Source organism: Colossoma macropomum, unplaced genomic scaffold (assembly GCF_904425465.1).
Source record: "Colossoma macropomum unplaced genomic scaffold, Colossoma_macropomum, whole genome shotgun sequence".
NCBI classification, from domain to species: Eukaryota; Metazoa; Chordata; class Actinopteri; order Characiformes; family Serrasalmidae; genus Colossoma; species Colossoma macropomum.
This window is the reverse complement of record NW_023494796.1, coordinates 18,726,145-18,743,488: the sequence shown is the minus strand read 5'-3', so window position 1 is coordinate 18,743,488 and position 17,344 is coordinate 18,726,145. Positions and strand designations below refer to the sequence as shown.

At 42.7% G+C, this 17,344-nt stretch overlaps 17 non-coding genes across 17 annotated transcripts; all 17 read left to right on the top strand.

The window, feature by feature from the left end:
- The first annotated feature begins 323 nt into the window (after positions 1 to 323).
- trnaq-cug lies at positions 324 to 395 on the top strand. Its single transcript has one exon. It is a non-coding gene; the product is annotated as a tRNA-Gln (tRNA).
- A 793-nt stretch (positions 396 to 1,188) lies between these two features.
- Positions 1,189 to 1,260, top strand: trnaq-uug. The gene has a single exon. It is a non-coding gene; the product is annotated as a tRNA-Gln (tRNA).
- A 1,011-nt stretch (positions 1,261 to 2,271) lies between these two features.
- trnaq-cug lies at positions 2,272 to 2,343 on the top strand. Its single transcript has one exon. It is a non-coding gene; the product is annotated as a tRNA-Gln (tRNA).
- Positions 2,344 to 3,135: 792 nt separating this feature from the next.
- Positions 3,136 to 3,207, top strand: trnaq-uug. Its single transcript has one exon. It is a non-coding gene; the product is annotated as a tRNA-Gln (tRNA).
- A 1,011-nt stretch (positions 3,208 to 4,218) lies between these two features.
- Positions 4,219 to 4,290, top strand: trnaq-cug. Its single transcript has one exon. It is a non-coding gene; the product is annotated as a tRNA-Gln (tRNA).
- A 793-nt stretch (positions 4,291 to 5,083) lies between these two features.
- trnaq-uug lies at positions 5,084 to 5,155 on the top strand. Its single transcript has one exon. It is a non-coding gene; the product is annotated as a tRNA-Gln (tRNA).
- Positions 5,156 to 6,166: 1,011 nt separating this feature from the next.
- trnaq-cug lies at positions 6,167 to 6,238 on the top strand. Its single transcript has one exon. It is a non-coding gene; the product is annotated as a tRNA-Gln (tRNA).
- A 793-nt stretch (positions 6,239 to 7,031) lies between these two features.
- trnaq-uug lies at positions 7,032 to 7,103 on the top strand. Its single transcript has one exon. It is a non-coding gene; the product is annotated as a tRNA-Gln (tRNA).
- A 1,011-nt stretch (positions 7,104 to 8,114) lies between these two features.
- trnaq-cug lies at positions 8,115 to 8,186 on the top strand. The gene has a single exon. It is a non-coding gene; the product is annotated as a tRNA-Gln (tRNA).
- Positions 8,187 to 8,979: 793 nt separating this feature from the next.
- Positions 8,980 to 9,051, top strand: trnaq-uug. Its single transcript has one exon. It is a non-coding gene; the product is annotated as a tRNA-Gln (tRNA).
- Positions 9,052 to 10,062: 1,011 nt separating this feature from the next.
- Positions 10,063 to 10,134, top strand: trnaq-cug. Its single transcript has one exon. It is a non-coding gene; the product is annotated as a tRNA-Gln (tRNA).
- Positions 10,135 to 10,927: 793 nt separating this feature from the next.
- Positions 10,928 to 10,999, top strand: trnaq-uug. The gene has a single exon. It is a non-coding gene; the product is annotated as a tRNA-Gln (tRNA).
- Positions 11,000 to 12,010: 1,011 nt separating this feature from the next.
- trnaq-cug lies at positions 12,011 to 12,082 on the top strand. Its single transcript has one exon. It is a non-coding gene; the product is annotated as a tRNA-Gln (tRNA).
- A 793-nt stretch (positions 12,083 to 12,875) lies between these two features.
- Positions 12,876 to 12,947, top strand: trnaq-uug. The gene has a single exon. It is a non-coding gene; the product is annotated as a tRNA-Gln (tRNA).
- A 1,011-nt stretch (positions 12,948 to 13,958) lies between these two features.
- trnaq-cug lies at positions 13,959 to 14,030 on the top strand. The gene has a single exon. It is a non-coding gene; the product is annotated as a tRNA-Gln (tRNA).
- Positions 14,031 to 15,905: 1,875 nt separating this feature from the next.
- trnaq-cug lies at positions 15,906 to 15,977 on the top strand. The gene has a single exon. It is a non-coding gene; the product is annotated as a tRNA-Gln (tRNA).
- Positions 15,978 to 16,770: 793 nt separating this feature from the next.
- Positions 16,771 to 16,842, top strand: trnaq-uug. Its single transcript has one exon. It is a non-coding gene; the product is annotated as a tRNA-Gln (tRNA).
- Positions 16,843 to 17,344: the final 502 nt, after the last annotated feature.

Sequence of the window (17,344 nt, the reverse complement as noted above, 5' to 3'; positions counted from 1 at the left end):
GTTCATGAAGGGAGCAATGATGTCACAACAGTGTGTTTAACTCATGTCGACATTGCTCAGCAGGGTCATCGTTGGACTTTTTGCAAAGTCCCACCCATTAAATCTGTGTCTGAAGTGTGAGACTTTGTAAAAAAGCAATTGTCCAAGTTTAGCATCAAAGATTTGTATGAATAACCAGTTCTTCAAATCGATAAAAAGAATTGAGCGTTGGATGATGGCATAAGTATCAGAAAATGGCAAAAATCACAATCTGTCCAAAATCAAGTGCAAGCACGTTGAACAGTCTGGCGTCGGAAGAGCGACCCCTGTGGCCAGCTTGCCGGGGTTCCATGGTGTAATGGTTAGCACTCTGGACTCTGAATCCAGCGATCCGAGTTCAAATCTCGGTGGGACCTTCTTATCTTTGTTGGAGAGATGCATTCATGGGAAACTGTCTGGCCGTTTCTGACTCGCAGAGCCCCACGATAGAGTCAAAAATCGGTCGGCAGACCTTGTGGGCTTGCACTTGATTGTAGATAAAGTCTGCAAAAGTACATTTTGTGACCAAACGCAAATACTTTTGCCGTTGACAAGCGTTTTGTAGCCTATAGTAGCTTACAGGGGTTGGTCACTGCAATGGAGTCAATAGTAACAGCGTAAACGTGGAGTTGAGCAGACAGCTATTAACCTAAATCCAAGAACATGACAAGCTAAGAAAAAAAAAGACTTTTCGTGCCAATCACTAAAGGCTTAATTCTCCTGATAGTTCTGACCTTTGCAGTCATGCACGTTCAACAACATGATGCAATGGAAGTCCCTGTCAATCATATGTGACTGATAATAGAATGTATTTATGCCTGGAAGATTGATGTCACAATAGTGTGTTTACCTCATGTCGACATTTCTCAGCAAGGTCATCGTTGGATTGATTTAAAAAAAAGCCTGCTTGTCAGTGTATTGAGTGCCATAACGCATTACTCGTTTGTGTTGCAAAGTTCAGCAAAGTTCATGGAACCCAGTCAGCTCACTTGGACAGGCACAAAGAAGCATCTTTTGGACGCATTGCGTTTTGAGAGACTACGCCTTGACTGCTCAGCCTTGGTCAATGAATTCCAGTGTAGTTTGAAGTTCTGCCTTGTAATGTGGCTTTTTGTTTTTAAAAGAAGGCAGCCTGGATCAGCGCTACAGTTCACCCGTCCTGCAGCTTGTGGCCCCATGGTGTAATGGTCATCACTCTGGACTTTGAATCCAGCGATCCGAGTTCAAGTCTCGGCGGGACCTGTTCTGTGTTGTTCATAAATGTCGACTTCATGCAGTGTTTTGGGATTTACGAGGCGCAGAGGTCCTCAGTGAAGTACGAAAATCATAGACCAAACCAGAGCTTCTAGCAGATACCCTAAGGCCAGCCTTCTAAGCCATTGTGGAGAAAAAAAGCAGCCTTTTGACTCGTTCTGCTTGAACGTGCCTGTCATGAACCTCACAGAGATGGTCTCGTTAAAGAATCACTCAAAGCAATGGTGACTATATTGACAAAGCAAAAGACAAGTTGAATAGCAAAGTGGTTTATGCAAACAGTCTAAATTGGAATTAAATTCATATAATCCTGACTTTGAAACCAAGAAAACTTAATCCGACCAGACACAGAAATGATGCAATAATAGCCACAATCGCTGTCATGTGATTGAGTTCAATCACCTTATGACTCGTCGTAAGACGTCACAGAAGCTTGTGTTATGTTACGTAAGGGTTAGCACTCTAGATTCTGAATCCAGTGATCTGAGTTTGAATCTGCAGCTGAGCAGACAGCTTTTAAGCTAAATGGAAGAACATAAAAAGCTAAGAAAAATGAACTTTTGGGGTCAATGACTGAAGCCTTAATTGACTCTTAATTCAGCCTTAATGGATTCTGAATCCAGCGATCCGAGTTCAAATCTCGTTGGCATCTTCTTGTCTTTCTCGGAGAGAAAGCGTTCATGAAGGGAGCAATGATGTCACAAGAGTGTGTTTAACTCATGTCGACATTGCTCAGCAGGGTCATCGTTGGACTTTTTGCAAAGTCCCACCCATTAAATCTGTGTCTGAAGTGTGAGACTTTGTAAAAGAGCAATTGTCCAAGTTTAGCATCAAAGATTTGTATGAATAACCAGTTCTTCAAATCGATAAAAAGAATTGAGCGTTGGATGATGGCATAAGTATCAGAAAATGGCAAAAATCACAATCTGTCCAAAATCAAGTGCAAGCACGTTGAACAGTCTGGCGTCGGAAGAGCGACCCCTGTGGCCAGCTTGCCGGGGTTCCATGGTGTAATGGTTAGCACTCTGGACTCTGAATCCAGCGATCCGAGTTCAAATCTCGGTGGGACCTTCTTATCTTTGTTGGAGAGATGCATTCATGGGAAACTGTCTGGCCGTTTCTGACTCGCAGAGCCCCACGATAGAGTCAAAAATCGGTCGGCAGACCTTGTGGGCTTGCACTTGATTGTAGATAAAGTCTGCAAAAGTACATTTTGTGACCAAACGCAAATACTTTTGCCGTTGACAAGCGTTTTGTAGCCTATAGTAGCTTACAGGGGTTGGTCACTGCAATGGAGTCAATAGTAACAGCGTAAACGTGGAGTTGAGCAGACAGCTATTAACCTAAATCCAAGAACATGACAAGCTAAGAAAAAAAAAGACTTTTCGTGCCAATCACTAAAGGCTTAATTCTCCTGATAGTTCTGACCTTTGCAGTCATGCACGTTCAACAACATGATGCAATGGAAGTCCCTGTCAATCATATGTGACTGATAATAGAATGTATTTATGCCTGGAAGATTGATGTCACAATAGTGTGTTTACCTCATGTCGACATTTCTCAGCAAGGTCATCGTTGGATTGATTTAAAAAAAGCCTGCTTGTCAGTGTATTGAGTGCCATAACGCATTACTCGTTTGTGTTGCAAAGTTCAGCAAAGTTCATGGAACCCAGTCAGCTCACTTGGACAGGCACAAAGAAGCATCTTTTGGACGCATTGCGTTTTGAGAGACTACGCCTTGACTGCTCAGCCTTGGTCAATGAATTCCAGTGTAGTTTGAAGTTCTGCCTTGTAATGTGGCTTTTTGTTTTTAAAAGAAGGCAGCCTGGATCAGCGCTACAGTTCACCCGTACTGCAGCTTGTGGCCCCATGGTGTAATGGTCAGCACTCTGGACTTTGAATCCAGCGATCCGAGTTCAAGTCTCGGTGGGACCTGTTCTGTGTTGTTCATAAATGTCGACTTCATGCGGTGTTTTGGGATTTACGAGGCGCAGAGGTCCTCAGTGAAGTACGAAAATCATAGACCAAACCAGAGCTTCTAGCAGATACCCTAAGGCCAGCCTTCTAAGCCATTGTGGAGAAAAAAAGCAGCCTTTTGACTCGTTCTGCTTGAACGTGCCTGTCATGAACCTCACAGAGATGGTCTCGTTAAAGAATCACTCAAAGCAATGGTGACTATATTGACAAAGCAAAAGACAAGTTGAATAGCAAAGTGGTTTATGCAAACAGTCTAAATTGGAATTAAATTCATATAATCCTGACTTTGAAACCAAGAAAACTTAATCCGACCAGACACAGAAATGATGCAATAATAGCCACAATCGCTGTCATGTGATTGAGTTCAATCACCTTATGACTCGTCGTAAGACGTCACAGAAGCTTGTGTTATGTTACGTAAGGGTTAGCACTCTAGATTCTGAATCCAGTGATCTGAGTTTGAATCTGCAGCTGAGCAGACAGCTTTTAAGCTAAATGGAAGAACATAAAAAGCTAAGAAAAATGAACTTTTGGGGTCAATGACTGAAGCCTTAATTGACTCTTAATTCAGCCTTAATGGATTCTGAATCCAGCGATCCGAGTTCAAATCTCGTTGGCATCTTCTCGTCTTTCTCGGAGAGAAAGCGTTCATGAAGGGAGCAATGATGTCACAAGAGTGTGTTTAACTCATGTCGACATTGCTCAGCAGGGTCATCGTTGGACTTTTTGCAAAGTCCCACCCATTAAATCTGTGTCTGAAGTGTGAGACTTTGTAAAAGAGCAATTGTCCAAGTTTAGCATCAAAGATTTGTATGAATAACCAGTTCTTCAAATCGATAAAAAGAATTGAGCGTTGGATGATGGCATAAGTATCAGAAAATGGCAAAAATCACAATCTGTCCAAAATCAAGTGCAAGCACGTTGAACAGTCTGGCGTCGGAAGAGCGACCCCTGTGGCCAACTTGCTGGGGTTCCATGGTGTAATGGTTAGCACTCTGGACTCTGAATCCAGCGATCCGAGTTCAAATCTCGGTGGGACCTTCTTATCTTTGTTGGAGAGATGCATTCATGGGAAACTGTCTGGCCGTTTCTGACTCGCAGAGCCCCACGATAGAGTCAAAAATCGGTCGGCAGACCTTGTGGGCTTGCACTTGATTGTAGATAAAGTCTGCAAAAGTACATTTTGTGACCAAACGCAAATACTTTTGCCGTTGACAAGCGTTTTGTAGCCTATAGTAGCTTACAGGGGTTGGTCACTGCAATGGAGTCAATAGTAACAGCGTAAACGTGGAGTTGAGCAGACAGCTATTAACCTAAATCCAAGAACATGACAAGCTAAGAAAAAAAAAGACTTTTCGTGCCAATCACTAAAGGCTTAATTCTCCTGATAGTTCTGACCTTTGCAGTCATGCACGTTCAACAACATGATGCAATGGAAGTCCCTGTCAATCATATGTGACTGATAATAGAATGTATTTATGCCTGGAAGATTGATGTCACAATAGTGTGTTTACCTCATGTCGACATTTCTCAGCAAGGTCATCGTTGGATTGATTTAAAAAAAAGCCTGCTTGTCAGTGTATTGAGTGCCATAACGCATTACTCGTTTGTGTTGCAAAGTTCAGCAAAGTTCATGGAACCCAGTCAGCTCACTTGGACAGGCACAAAGAAGCATCTTTTGGACGCATTGCGTTTTGAGAGACTACGCCTTGACTGCTCAGCCTTGGTCAATGAATTCCAGTGTAGTTTGAAGTTCTGCCTTGTAATGTGGCTTTTTGTTTTTAAAAGAAGGCAGCCTGGATCAGCGCTACAGTTCACCCGTACTGCAGCTTGTGGCCCCATGGTGTAATGGTCAGCACTCTGGACTTTGAATCCAGCGATCCGAGTTCAAGTCTCGGTGGGACCTGTTCTGTGTTGTTCATAAATGTCGACTTCATGCAGTGTTTTGGGATTTACGAGGCGCAGAGGTCCTCAGTGAAGTACGAAAATCATAGACCAAACCAGAGCTTCTAGCAGATACCCTAAGGCCAGCCTTCTAAGCCATTGTGGAGAAAAAAAGCAGCCTTTTGACTCGTTCTGCTTGAACGTGCCTGTCATGAACCTCACAGAGATGGTCTCGTTAAAGAATCACTCAAAGCAATGGTGACTATATTGACAAAGCAAAAGACAAGTTGAATAGCAAAGTGGTTTATGCAAACAGTCTAAATTGGAATTAAATTCATATAATCCTGACTTTGAAACCAAGAAAACTTAATCCGACCAGACACAGAAATGATGCAATAATAGCCACAATCGCTGTCATGTGATTGAGTTCAATCACCTTATGACTCGTCGTAAGACGTCACAGAAGCTTGTGTTATGTTACGTAAGGGTTAGCACTCTAGATTCTGAATCCAGTGATCTGAGTTTGAATCTGCAGCTGAGCAGACAGCTTTTAAGCTAAATGGAAGAACATAAAAAGCTAAGAAAAATGAACTTTTGGGGTCAATGACTGAAGCCTTAATTGACTCTTAATTCAGCCTTAATGGATTCTGAATCCAGCGATCCGAGTTCAAATCTCGTTGGCATCTTCTCGTCTTTCTCGGAGAGAAAGCGTTCATGAAGGGAGCAATGATGTCACAAGAGTGTGTTTAACTCATGTCGACATTGCTCAGCAGGGTCATCGTTGGACTTTTTGCAAAGTCCCACCCATTAAATCTGTGTCTGAAGTGTGAGACTTTGTAAAAGAGCAATTGTCCAAGTTTAGCATCAAAGATTTGTATGAATAACCAGTTCTTCAAATCGATAAAAAGAATTGAGCGTTGGATGATGGCATAAGTATCAGAAAATGGCAAAAATCACAATCTGTCCAAAATCAAGTGCAAGCACGTTGAACAGTCTGGCGTCGGAAGAGCGACCCCTGTGGCCAACTTGCTGGGGTTCCATGGTGTAATGGTTAGCACTCTGGACTCTGAATCCAGCGATCCGAGTTCAAATCTCGGTGGGACCTTCTTATCTTTGTTGGAGAGATGCATTCATGGGAAACTGTCTGGCCGTTTCTGACTCGCAGAGCCCCACGATAGAGTCAAAAATCGGTCGGCAGACCTTGTGGGCTTGCACTTGATTGTAGATAAAGTCTGCAAAAGTACATTTTGTGACCAAACGCAAATACTTTTGCCGTTGACAAGCGTTTTGTAGCCTATAGTAGCTTACAGGGGTTGGTCACTGCAATGGAGTCAATAGTAACAGCGTAAACGTGGAGTTGAGCAGACAGCTATTAACCTAAATCCAAGAACATGACAAGCTAAGAAAAAAAAAGACTTTTCGTGCCAATCACTAAAGGCTTAATTCTCCTGATAGTTCTGACCTTTGCAGTCATGCACGTTCAACAACATGATGCAATGGAAGTCCCTGTCAATCATATGTGACTGATAATAGAATGTATTTATGCCTGGAAGATTGATGTCACAATAGTGTGTTTACCTCATGTCGACATTTCTCAGCAAGGTCATCGTTGGATTGATTTAAAAAAAAGCCTGCTTGTCAGTGTATTGAGTGCCATAACGCATTACTCGTTTGTGTTGCAAAGTTCAGCAAAGTTCATGGAACCCAGTCAGCTCACTTGGACAGGCACAAAGAAGCATCTTTTGGACGCATTGCGTTTTGAGAGACTACGCCTTGACTGCTCAGCCTTGGTCAATGAATTCCAGTGTAGTTTGAAGTTCTGCCTTGTAATGTGGCTTTTTGTTTTTAAAAGAAGGCAGCCTGGATCAGCGCTACAGTTCACCCGTACTGCAGCTTGTGGCCCCATGGTGTAATGGTCAGCACTCTGGACTTTGAATCCAGCGATCCGAGTTCAAGTCTCGGTGGGACCTGTTCTGTGTTGTTCATAAATGTCGACTTCATGCAGTGTTTTGGGATTTACGAGGCGCAGAGGTCCTCAGTGAAGTACGAAAATCATAGACCAAACCAGAGCTTCTAGCAGATACCCTAAGGCCAGCCTTCTAAGCCATTGTGGAGAAAAAAAGCAGCCTTTTGACTCGTTCTGCTTGAACGTGCCTGTCATGAACCTCACAGAGATGGTCTCGTTAAAGAATCACTCAAAGCAATGGTGACTATATTGACAAAGCAAAAGACAAGTTGAATAGCAAAGTGGTTTATGCAAACAGTCTAAATTGGAATTAAATTCATATAATCCTGACTTTGAAACCAAGAAAACTTAATCCGACCAGACACAGAAATGATGCAATAATAGCCACAATCGCTGTCATGTGATTGAGTTCAATCACCTTATGACTCGTCGTAAGACGTCACAGAAGCTTGTGTTATGTTACGTAAGGGTTAGCACTCTAGATTCTGAATCCAGTGATCTGAGTTTGAATCTGCAGCTGAGCAGACAGCTTTTAAGCTAAATGGAAGAACATAAAAAGCTAAGAAAAATGAACTTTTGGGGTCAATGACTGAAGCCTTAATTGACTCTTAATTCAGCCTTAATGGATTCTGAATCCAGCGATCCGAGTTCAAATCTCGTTGGCATCTTCTCGTCTTTCTCGGAGAGAAAGCGTTCATGAAGGGAGCAATGATGTCACAAGAGTGTGTTTAACTCATGTCGACATTGCTCAGCAGGGTCATCGTTGGACTTTTTGCAAAGTCCCACCCATTAAATCTGTGTCTGAAGTGTGAGACTTTGTAAAAGAGCAATTGTCCAAGTTTAGCATCAAAGATTTGTATGAATAACCAGTTCTTCAAATCGATAAAAAGAATTGAGCGTTGGATGATGGCATAAGTATCAGAAAATGGCAAAAATCACAATCTGTCCAAAATCAAGTGCAAGCACGTTGAACAGTCTGGCGTCGGAAGAGCGACCCCTGTGGCCAACTTGCTGGGGTTCCATGGTGTAATGGTTAGCACTCTGGACTCTGAATCCAGCGATCCGAGTTCAAATCTCGGTGGGACCTTCTTATCTTTGTTGGAGAGATGCATTCATGGGAAACTGTCTGGCCGTTTCTGACTCGCAGAGCCCCACGATAGAGTCAAAAATCGGTCGGCAGACCTTGTGGGCTTGCACTTGATTGTAGATAAAGTCTGCAAAAGTACATTTTGTGACCAAACGCAAATACTTTTGCCGTTGACAAGCGTTTTGTAGCCTATAGTAGCTTACAGGGGTTGGTCACTGCAATGGAGTCAATAGTAACAGCGTAAACGTGGAGTTGAGCAGACAGCTATTAACCTAAATCCAAGAACATGACAAGCTAAGAAAAAAAAAGACTTTTCGTGCCAATCACTAAAGGCTTAATTCTCCTGATAGTTCTGACCTTTGCAGTCATGCACGTTCAACAACATGATGCAATGGAAGTCCCTGTCAATCATATGTGACTGATAATAGAATGTATTTATGCCTGGAAGATTGATGTCACAATAGTGTGTTTACCTCATGTCGACATTTCTCAGCAAGGTCATCGTTGGATTGATTTAAAAAAAAGCCTGCTTGTCAGTGTATTGAGTGCCATAACGCATTACTCGTTTGTGTTGCAAAGTTCAGCAAAGTTCATGGAACCCAGTCAGCTCACTTGGACAGGCACAAAGAAGCATCTTTTGGACGCATTGCGTTTTGAGAGACTACGCCTTGACTGCTCAGCCTTGGTCAATGAATTCCAGTGTAGTTTGAAGTTCTGCCTTGTAATGTGGCTTTTTGTTTTTAAAAGAAGGCAGCCTGGATCAGCGCTACAGTTCACCCGTACTGCAGCTTGTGGCCCCATGGTGTAATGGTCAGCACTCTGGACTTTGAATCCAGCGATCCGAGTTCAAGTCTCGGTGGGACCTGTTCTGTGTTGTTCATAAATGTCGACTTCATGCAGTGTTTTGGGATTTACGAGGCGCAGAGGTCCTCAGTGAAGTACGAAAATCATAGACCAAACCAGAGCTTCTAGCAGATACCCTAAGGCCAGCCTTCTAAGCCATTGTGGAGAAAAAAAGCAGCCTTTTGACTCGTTCTGCTTGAACGTGCCTGTCATGAACCTCACAGAGATGGTCTCGTTAAAGAATCACTCAAAGCAATGGTGACTATATTGACAAAGCAAAAGACAAGTTGAATAGCAAAGTGGTTTATGCAAACAGTCTAAATTGGAATTAAATTCATATAATCCTGACTTTGAAACCAAGAAAACTTAATCCGACCAGACACAGAAATGATGCAATAATAGCCACAATCGCTGTCATGTGATTGAGTTCAATCACCTTATGACTCGTCGTAAGACGTCACAGAAGCTTGTGTTATGTTACGTAAGGGTTAGCACTCTAGATTCTGAATCCAGTGATCTGAGTTTGAATCTGCAGCTGAGCAGACAGCTTTTAAGCTAAATGGAAGAACATAAAAAGCTAAGAAAAATGAACTTTTGGGGTCAATGACTGAAGCCTTAATTGACTCTTAATTCAGCCTTAATGGATTCTGAATCCAGCGATCCGAGTTCAAATCTCGTTGGCATCTTCTCGTCTTTCTCGGAGAGAAAGCGTTCATGAAGGGAGCAATGATGTCACAAGAGTGTGTTTAACTCATGTCGACATTGCTCAGCAGGGTCATCGTTGGACTTTTTGCAAAGTCCCACCCATTAAATCTGTGTCTGAAGTGTGAGACTTTGTAAAAGAGCAATTGTCCAAGTTTAGCATCAAAGATTTGTATGAATAACCAGTTCTTCAAATCGATAAAAAGAATTGAGCGTTGGATGATGGCATAAGTATCAGAAAATGGCAAAAATCACAATCTGTCCAAAATCAAGTGCAAGCACGTTGAACAGTCTGGCGTCGGAAGAGCGACCCCTGTGGCCAACTTGCTGGGGTTCCATGGTGTAATGGTTAGCACTCTGGACTCTGAATCCAGCGATCCGAGTTCAAATCTCGGTGGGACCTTCTTATCTTTGTTGGAGAGATGCATTCATGGGAAACTGTCTGGCCGTTTCTGACTCGCAGAGCCCCACGATAGAGTCAAAAATCGGTCGGCAGACCTTGTGGGCTTGCACTTGATTGTAGATAAAGTCTGCAAAAGTACATTTTGTGACCAAACGCAAATACTTTTGCCGTTGACAAGCGTTTTGTAGCCTATAGTAGCTTACAGGGGTTGGTCACTGCAATGGAGTCAATAGTAACAGCGTAAACGTGGAGTTGAGCAGACAGCTATTAACCTAAATCCAAGAACATGACAAGCTAAGAAAAAAAAAGACTTTTCGTGCCAATCACTAAAGGCTTAATTCTCCTGATAGTTCTGACCTTTGCAGTCATGCACGTTCAACAACATGATGCAATGGAAGTCCCTGTCAATCATATGTGACTGATAATAGAATGTATTTATGCCTGGAAGATTGATGTCACAATAGTGTGTTTACCTCATGTCGACATTTCTCAGCAAGGTCATCGTTGGATTGATTTAAAAAAAAGCCTGCTTGTCAGTGTATTGAGTGCCATAACGCATTACTCGTTTGTGTTGCAAAGTTCAGCAAAGTTCATGGAACCCAGTCAGCTCACTTGGACAGGCACAAAGAAGCATCTTTTGGACGCATTGCGTTTTGAGAGACTACGCCTTGACTGCTCAGCCTTGGTCAATGAATTCCAGTGTAGTTTGAAGTTCTGCCTTGTAATGTGGCTTTTTGTTTTTAAAAGAAGGCAGCCTGGATCAGCGCTACAGTTCACCCGTACTGCAGCTTGTGGCCCCATGGTGTAATGGTCAGCACTCTGGACTTTGAATCCAGCGATCCGAGTTCAAGTCTCGGTGGGACCTGTTCTGTGTTGTTCATAAATGTCGACTTCATGCAGTGTTTTGGGATTTACGAGGCGCAGAGGTCCTCAGTGAAGTACGAAAATCATAGACCAAACCAGAGCTTCTAGCAGATACCCTAAGGCCAGCCTTCTAAGCCATTGTGGAGAAAAAAAGCAGCCTTTTGACTCGTTCTGCTTGAACGTGCCTGTCATGAACCTCACAGAGATGGTCTCGTTAAAGAATCACTCAAAGCAATGGTGACTATATTGACAAAGCAAAAGACAAGTTGAATAGCAAAGTGGTTTATGCAAACAGTCTAAATTGGAATTAAATTCATATAATCCTGACTTTGAAACCAAGAAAACTTAATCCGACCAGACACAGAAATGATGCAATAATAGCCACAATCGCTGTCATGTGATTGAGTTCAATCACCTTATGACTCGTCGTAAGACGTCACAGAAGCTTGTGTTATGTTACGTAAGGGTTAGCACTCTAGATTCTGAATCCAGTGATCTGAGTTTGAATCTGCAGCTGAGCAGACAGCTTTTAAGCTAAATGGAAGAACATAAAAAGCTAAGAAAAATGAACTTTTGGGGTCAATGACTGAAGCCTTAATTGACTCTTAATTCAGCCTTAATGGATTCTGAATCCAGCGATCCGAGTTCAAATCTCGTTGGCATCTTCTCGTCTTTCTCGGAGAGAAAGCGTTCATGAAGGGAGCAATGATGTCACAAGAGTGTGTTTAACTCATGTCGACATTGCTCAGCAGGGTCATCGTTGGACTTTTTGCAAAGTCCCACCCATTAAATCTGTGTCTGAAGTGTGAGACTTTGTAAAAGAGCAATTGTCCAAGTTTAGCATCAAAGATTTGTATGAATAACCAGTTCTTCAAATCGATAAAAAGAATTGAGCGTTGGATGATGGCATAAGTATCAGAAAATGGCAAAAATCACAATCTGTCCAAAATCAAGTGCAAGCACGTTGAACAGTCTGGCGTCGGAAGAGCGACCCCTGTGGCCAACTTGCTGGGGTTCCATGGTGTAATGGTTAGCACTCTGGACTCTGAATCCAGCGATCCGAGTTCAAATCTCGGTGGGACCTTCTTATCTTTGTTGGAGAGATGCATTCATGGGAAACTGTCTGGCCGTTTCTGACTCGCAGAGCCCCACGATAGAGTCAAAAATCGGTCGGCAGACCTTGTGGGCTTGCACTTGATTGTAGATAAAGTCTGCAAAAGTACATTTTGTGACCAAACGCAAATACTTTTGCCGTTGACAAGCGTTTTGTAGCCTATAGTAGCTTACAGGGGTTGGTCACTGCAATGGAGTCAATAGTAACAGCGTAAACGTGGAGTTGAGCAGACAGCTATTAACCTAAATCCAAGAACATGACAAGCTAAGAAAAAAAAAGACTTTTCGTGCCAATCACTAAAGGCTTAATTCTCCTGATAGTTCTGACCTTTGCAGTCATGCACGTTCAACAACATGATGCAATGGAAGTCCCTGTCAATCATATGTGACTGATAATAGAATGTATTTATGCCTGGAAGATTGATGTCACAATAGTGTGTTTACCTCATGTCGACATTTCTCAGCAAGGTCATCGTTGGATTGATTTAAAAAAAAGCCTGCTTGTCAGTGTATTGAGTGCCATAACGCATTACTCGTTTGTGTTGCAAAGTTCAGCAAAGTTCATGGAACCCAGTCAGCTCACTTGGACAGGCACAAAGAAGCATCTTTTGGACGCATTGCGTTTTGAGAGACTACGCCTTGACTGCTCAGCCTTGGTCAATGAATTCCAGTGTAGTTTGAAGTTCTGCCTTGTAATGTGGCTTTTTGTTTTTAAAAGAAGGCAGCCTGGATCAGCGCTACAGTTCACCCGTACTGCAGCTTGTGGCCCCATGGTGTAATGGTCAGCACTCTGGACTTTGAATCCAGCGATCCGAGTTCAAGTCTCGGTGGGACCTGTTCTGTGTTGTTCATAAATGTCGACTTCATGCAGTGTTTTGGGATTTACGAGGCGCAGAGGTCCTCAGTGAAGTACGAAAATCATAGACCAAACCAGAGCTTCTAGCAGATACCCTAAGGCCAGCCTTCTAAGCCATTGTGGAGAAAAAAAGCAGCCTTTTGACTCGTTCTGCTTGAACGTGCCTGTCATGAACCTCACAGAGATGGTCTCGTTAAAGAATCACTCAAAGCAATGGTGACTATATTGACAAAGCAAAAGACAAGTTGAATAGCAAAGTGGTTTATGCAAACAGTCTAAATTGGAATTAAATTCATATAATCCTGACTTTGAAACCAAGAAAACTTAATCCGACCAGACACAGAAATGATGCAATAATAGCCACAATCGCTGTCATGTGATTGAGTTCAATCACCTTATGACTCGTCGTAAGACGTCACAGAAGCTTGTGTTATGTTACGTAAGGGTTAGCACTCTAGATTCTGAATCCAGTGATCTGAGTTTGAATCTGCAGCTGAGCAGACAGCTTTTAAGCTAAATGGAAGAACATAAAAAGCTAAGAAAAATGAACTTTTGGGGTCAATGACTGAAGCCTTAATTGACTCTTAATTCAGCCTTAATGGATTCTGAATCCAGCGATCCGAGTTCAAATCTCGTTGGCATCTTCTCGTCTTTCTCGGAGAGAAAGCGTTCATGAAGGGAGCAATGATGTCACAAGAGTGTGTTTAACTCATGTCGACATTGCTCAGCAGGGTCATCGTTGGACTTTTTGCAAAGTCCCACCCATTAAATCTGTGTCTGAAGTGTGAGACTTTGTAAAAGAGCAATTGTCCAAGTTTAGCATCAAAGATTTGTATGAATAACCAGTTCTTCAAATCGATAAAAAGAATTGAGCGTTGGATGATGGCATAAGTATCAGAAAATGGCAAAAATCACAATCTGTCCAAAATCAAGTGCAAGCACGTTGAACAGTCTGGCGTCGGAAGAGCGACCCCTGTGGCCAACTTGCTGGGGTTCCATGGTGTAATGGTTAGCACTCTGGACTCTGAATCCAGCGATCCGAGTTCAAATCTCGGTGGGACCTTCTTATCTTTGTTGGAGAGATGCATTCATGGGAAACTGTCTGGCCGTTTCTGACTCGCAGAGCCCCACGATAGAGTCAAAAATCGGTCGGCAGACCTTGTGGGCTTGCACTTGATTGTAGATAAAGTCTGCAAAAGTACATTTTGTGACCAAACGCAAATACTTTTGCCGTTGACAAGCGTTTTGTAGCCTATAGTAGCTTACAGGGGTTGGTCACTGCAATGGAGTCAATAGTAACAGCGTAAACGTGGAGTTGAGCAGACAGCTATTAACCTAAATCCAAGAACATGACAAGCTAAGAAAAAAAAGACTTTTCGTGCCAATCACTAAAGGCTTAATTCTCCTGATAGTTCTGACCTTTGCAGTCATGCACGTTCAACAACATGATGCAATGGAAGTCCCTGTCAATCATATGTGACTGATAATAGAATGTATTTATGCCTGGAAGATTGATGTCACAATAGTGTGTTTACCTCATGTCGACATTTCTCAGCAAGGTCATCGTTGGATTGATTTAAAAAAAAGCCTGCTTGTCAGTGTATTGAGTGCCATAACGCATTACTCGTTTGTGTTGCAAAGTTCAGCAAAGTTCATGGAACCCAGTCAGCTCACTTGGACAGGCACAAAGAAGCATCTTTTGGACGCATTGCGTTTTGAGAGACTACGCCTTGACTGCTCAGCCTTGGTCAATGAATTCCAGTGTAGTTTGAAGTTCTGCCTTGTAATGTGGCTTTTTGTTTTTAAAAGAAGGCAGCCTGGATCAGCGCTACAGTTCACCCGTACTGCAGCTTGTGGCCCCATGGTGTAATCGTCATCACTCTGGACTTTGAATCCAGCGATCCGAGTTCAAGTCTCGGCGGGACCTGTTCTGTGTTGTTCATAAATGTCGACTTCATGCAGTGTTTTGGGATTTACGAGGCGCAGAGGTCCTCAGTGAAGTACGAAAATCATAGACCAAACCAGAGCTTCTAGCAGATACCCTAAGGCCAGCCTTCTAAGCCATTGTGGAGAAAAAAAGCAGCCTTTTGACTCGTTCTGCTTGAACGTGCCTGTCATGAACCTCACAGAGATGGTCTCGTTAAAGAATCACTCAAAGCAATGGTGACTATATTGACAAAGCAAAAGACAAGTTGAATAGCAAAGTGGTTTATGCAAACAGTCTAAATTGGAATTAAATTCATATAATCCTGACTTTGAAACCAAGAAAACTTAATCCGACCAGACACAGAAATGATGCAATAATAGCCACAATCGCTGTCATGTGATTGAGTTCAATCACCTTATGACTCGTCGTAAGACGTCACAGAAGCTTGTGTTATGTTACGTAAGGGTTAGCACTCTAGATTCTGAATCCAGTGATCTGAGTTTGAATCTGCAGCTGAGCAGACAGCTTTTAAGCTAAATGGAAGAACATAAAAAGCTAAGAAAAATGAACTTTTGGGGTCAATGACTGAAGCCTTAATTGACTCTTAATTCAGCCTTAATGGATTCTGAATCCAGCGATCCGAGTTCAAATCTCGTTGGCATCTTCTCGTCTTTCTCGGAGAGAAAGCGTTCATGAAGGGAGCAATGATGTCACAAGAGTGTGTTTAACTCATGTCGACATTGCTCAGCAGGGTCATCGTTGGACTTTTTGCAAAGTCCCACCCATTAAATCTGTGTCTGAAGTGTGAGACTTTGTAAAAGAGCAATTGTCCAAGTTTAGCATCAAAGATTTGTATGAATAACCAGTTCTTCAAATCGATAAAAAGAATTGAGCGTTGGATGATGGCATAAGTATCAGAAAATGGCAAAAATCACAATCTGTCCAAAATCAAGTGCAAGCACGTTGAACAGTCTGGCGTCGGAAGAGCGACCCCTGTGGCCAACTTGCTGGGGTTCCATGGTGTAATGGTTAGCACTCTGGACTCTGAATCCAGCGATCCGAGTTCAAATCTCGGTGGGACCTTCTTATCTTTGTTGGAGAGATGCATTCATGGGAAACTGTCTGGCCGTTTCTGACTCGCAGAGCCCCACGATAGAGTCAAAAATCGGTCGGCAGACCTTGTGGGCTTGCACTTGATTGTAGATAAAGTCTGCAAAAGTACATTTTGTGACCAAACGCAAATACTTTTGCCGTTGACAAGCGTTTTGTAGCCTATAGTAGCTTACAGGGGTTGGTCACTGCAATGGAGTCAATAGTAACAGCGTAAACGTGGAGTTGAGCAGACAGCTATTAACCTAAATCCAAGAACATGACAAGCTAAGAAAAAAAAAGACTTTTCGTGCCAATCACTAAAGGCTTAATTCTCCTGATAGTTCTGACCTTTGCAGTCATGCACGTTCAACAACATGATGCAATGGAAGTCCCTGTCAATCATATGTGACTGATAATAGAATGTATTTATGCCTGGAAGATTGATGTCACAATAGTGTGTTTACCTCATGTCGACATTTCTCAGCAAGGTCATCGTTGGATTGATTTAAAAAAAAGCCTGCTTGTCAGTGTATTGAGTGCCATAACGCATTACTCGTTTGTGTTGCAAAGTTCAGCAAAGTTCATGGAACCCAGTCAGCTCACTTGGACAGGCACAAAGAAGCATCTTTTGGACGCATTGCGTTTTGAGAGACTACGCCTTGACTGCTCAGCCTTGGTCAATGAATTCCAGTGTAGTTTGAAGTTCTGCCTTGTAATGTGGCTTTTTGTTTTTAAAAGAAGGCAGCCTGGATCAGCGCTACAGTTCACCCGTACTGCAGCTTGTGGCCCCATGGTGTAATGGTCAGCACTCTGGACTTTGAATCCAGCGATCCGAGTTCAAGTCTCGGTGGGACCTGTTCTGTGTTGTTCATAAATGTCGACTTCATGCAGTGTTTTGGGATTTACGAGGCGCAGAGGTCCTCAGTGAAGTACGAAAATCATAGACCAAACCAGAGCTTCTAGCAGATACCCTAAGGCCAGCCTTCTAAGCCATTGTGGAGAAAAAAAGCAGCCTTTTGACTCGTTCTGCTTGAACGTGCCTGTCATGAACCTCACAGAGATGGTCTCGTTAAAGAATCACTCAAAGCAATGGTGACTATATTGACAAAGCAAAAGACAAGTTGAATAGCAAAGTGGTTTATGCAAACAGTCTAAATTGGAATTAAATTCATATAATCCTGACTTTGAAACCAAGAAAACTTAATCCGACCAGACACAGAAATGATGCAATAATAGCCACAATCGCTGTCATGTGATTGAGTTCAATCACCTTATGACTCGTCGTAAGACGTCACAGAAGCTTGTGTTATGTTACGTAAGGGTTAGCACTCTAGATTCTGAATCCAGTGATCTGAGTT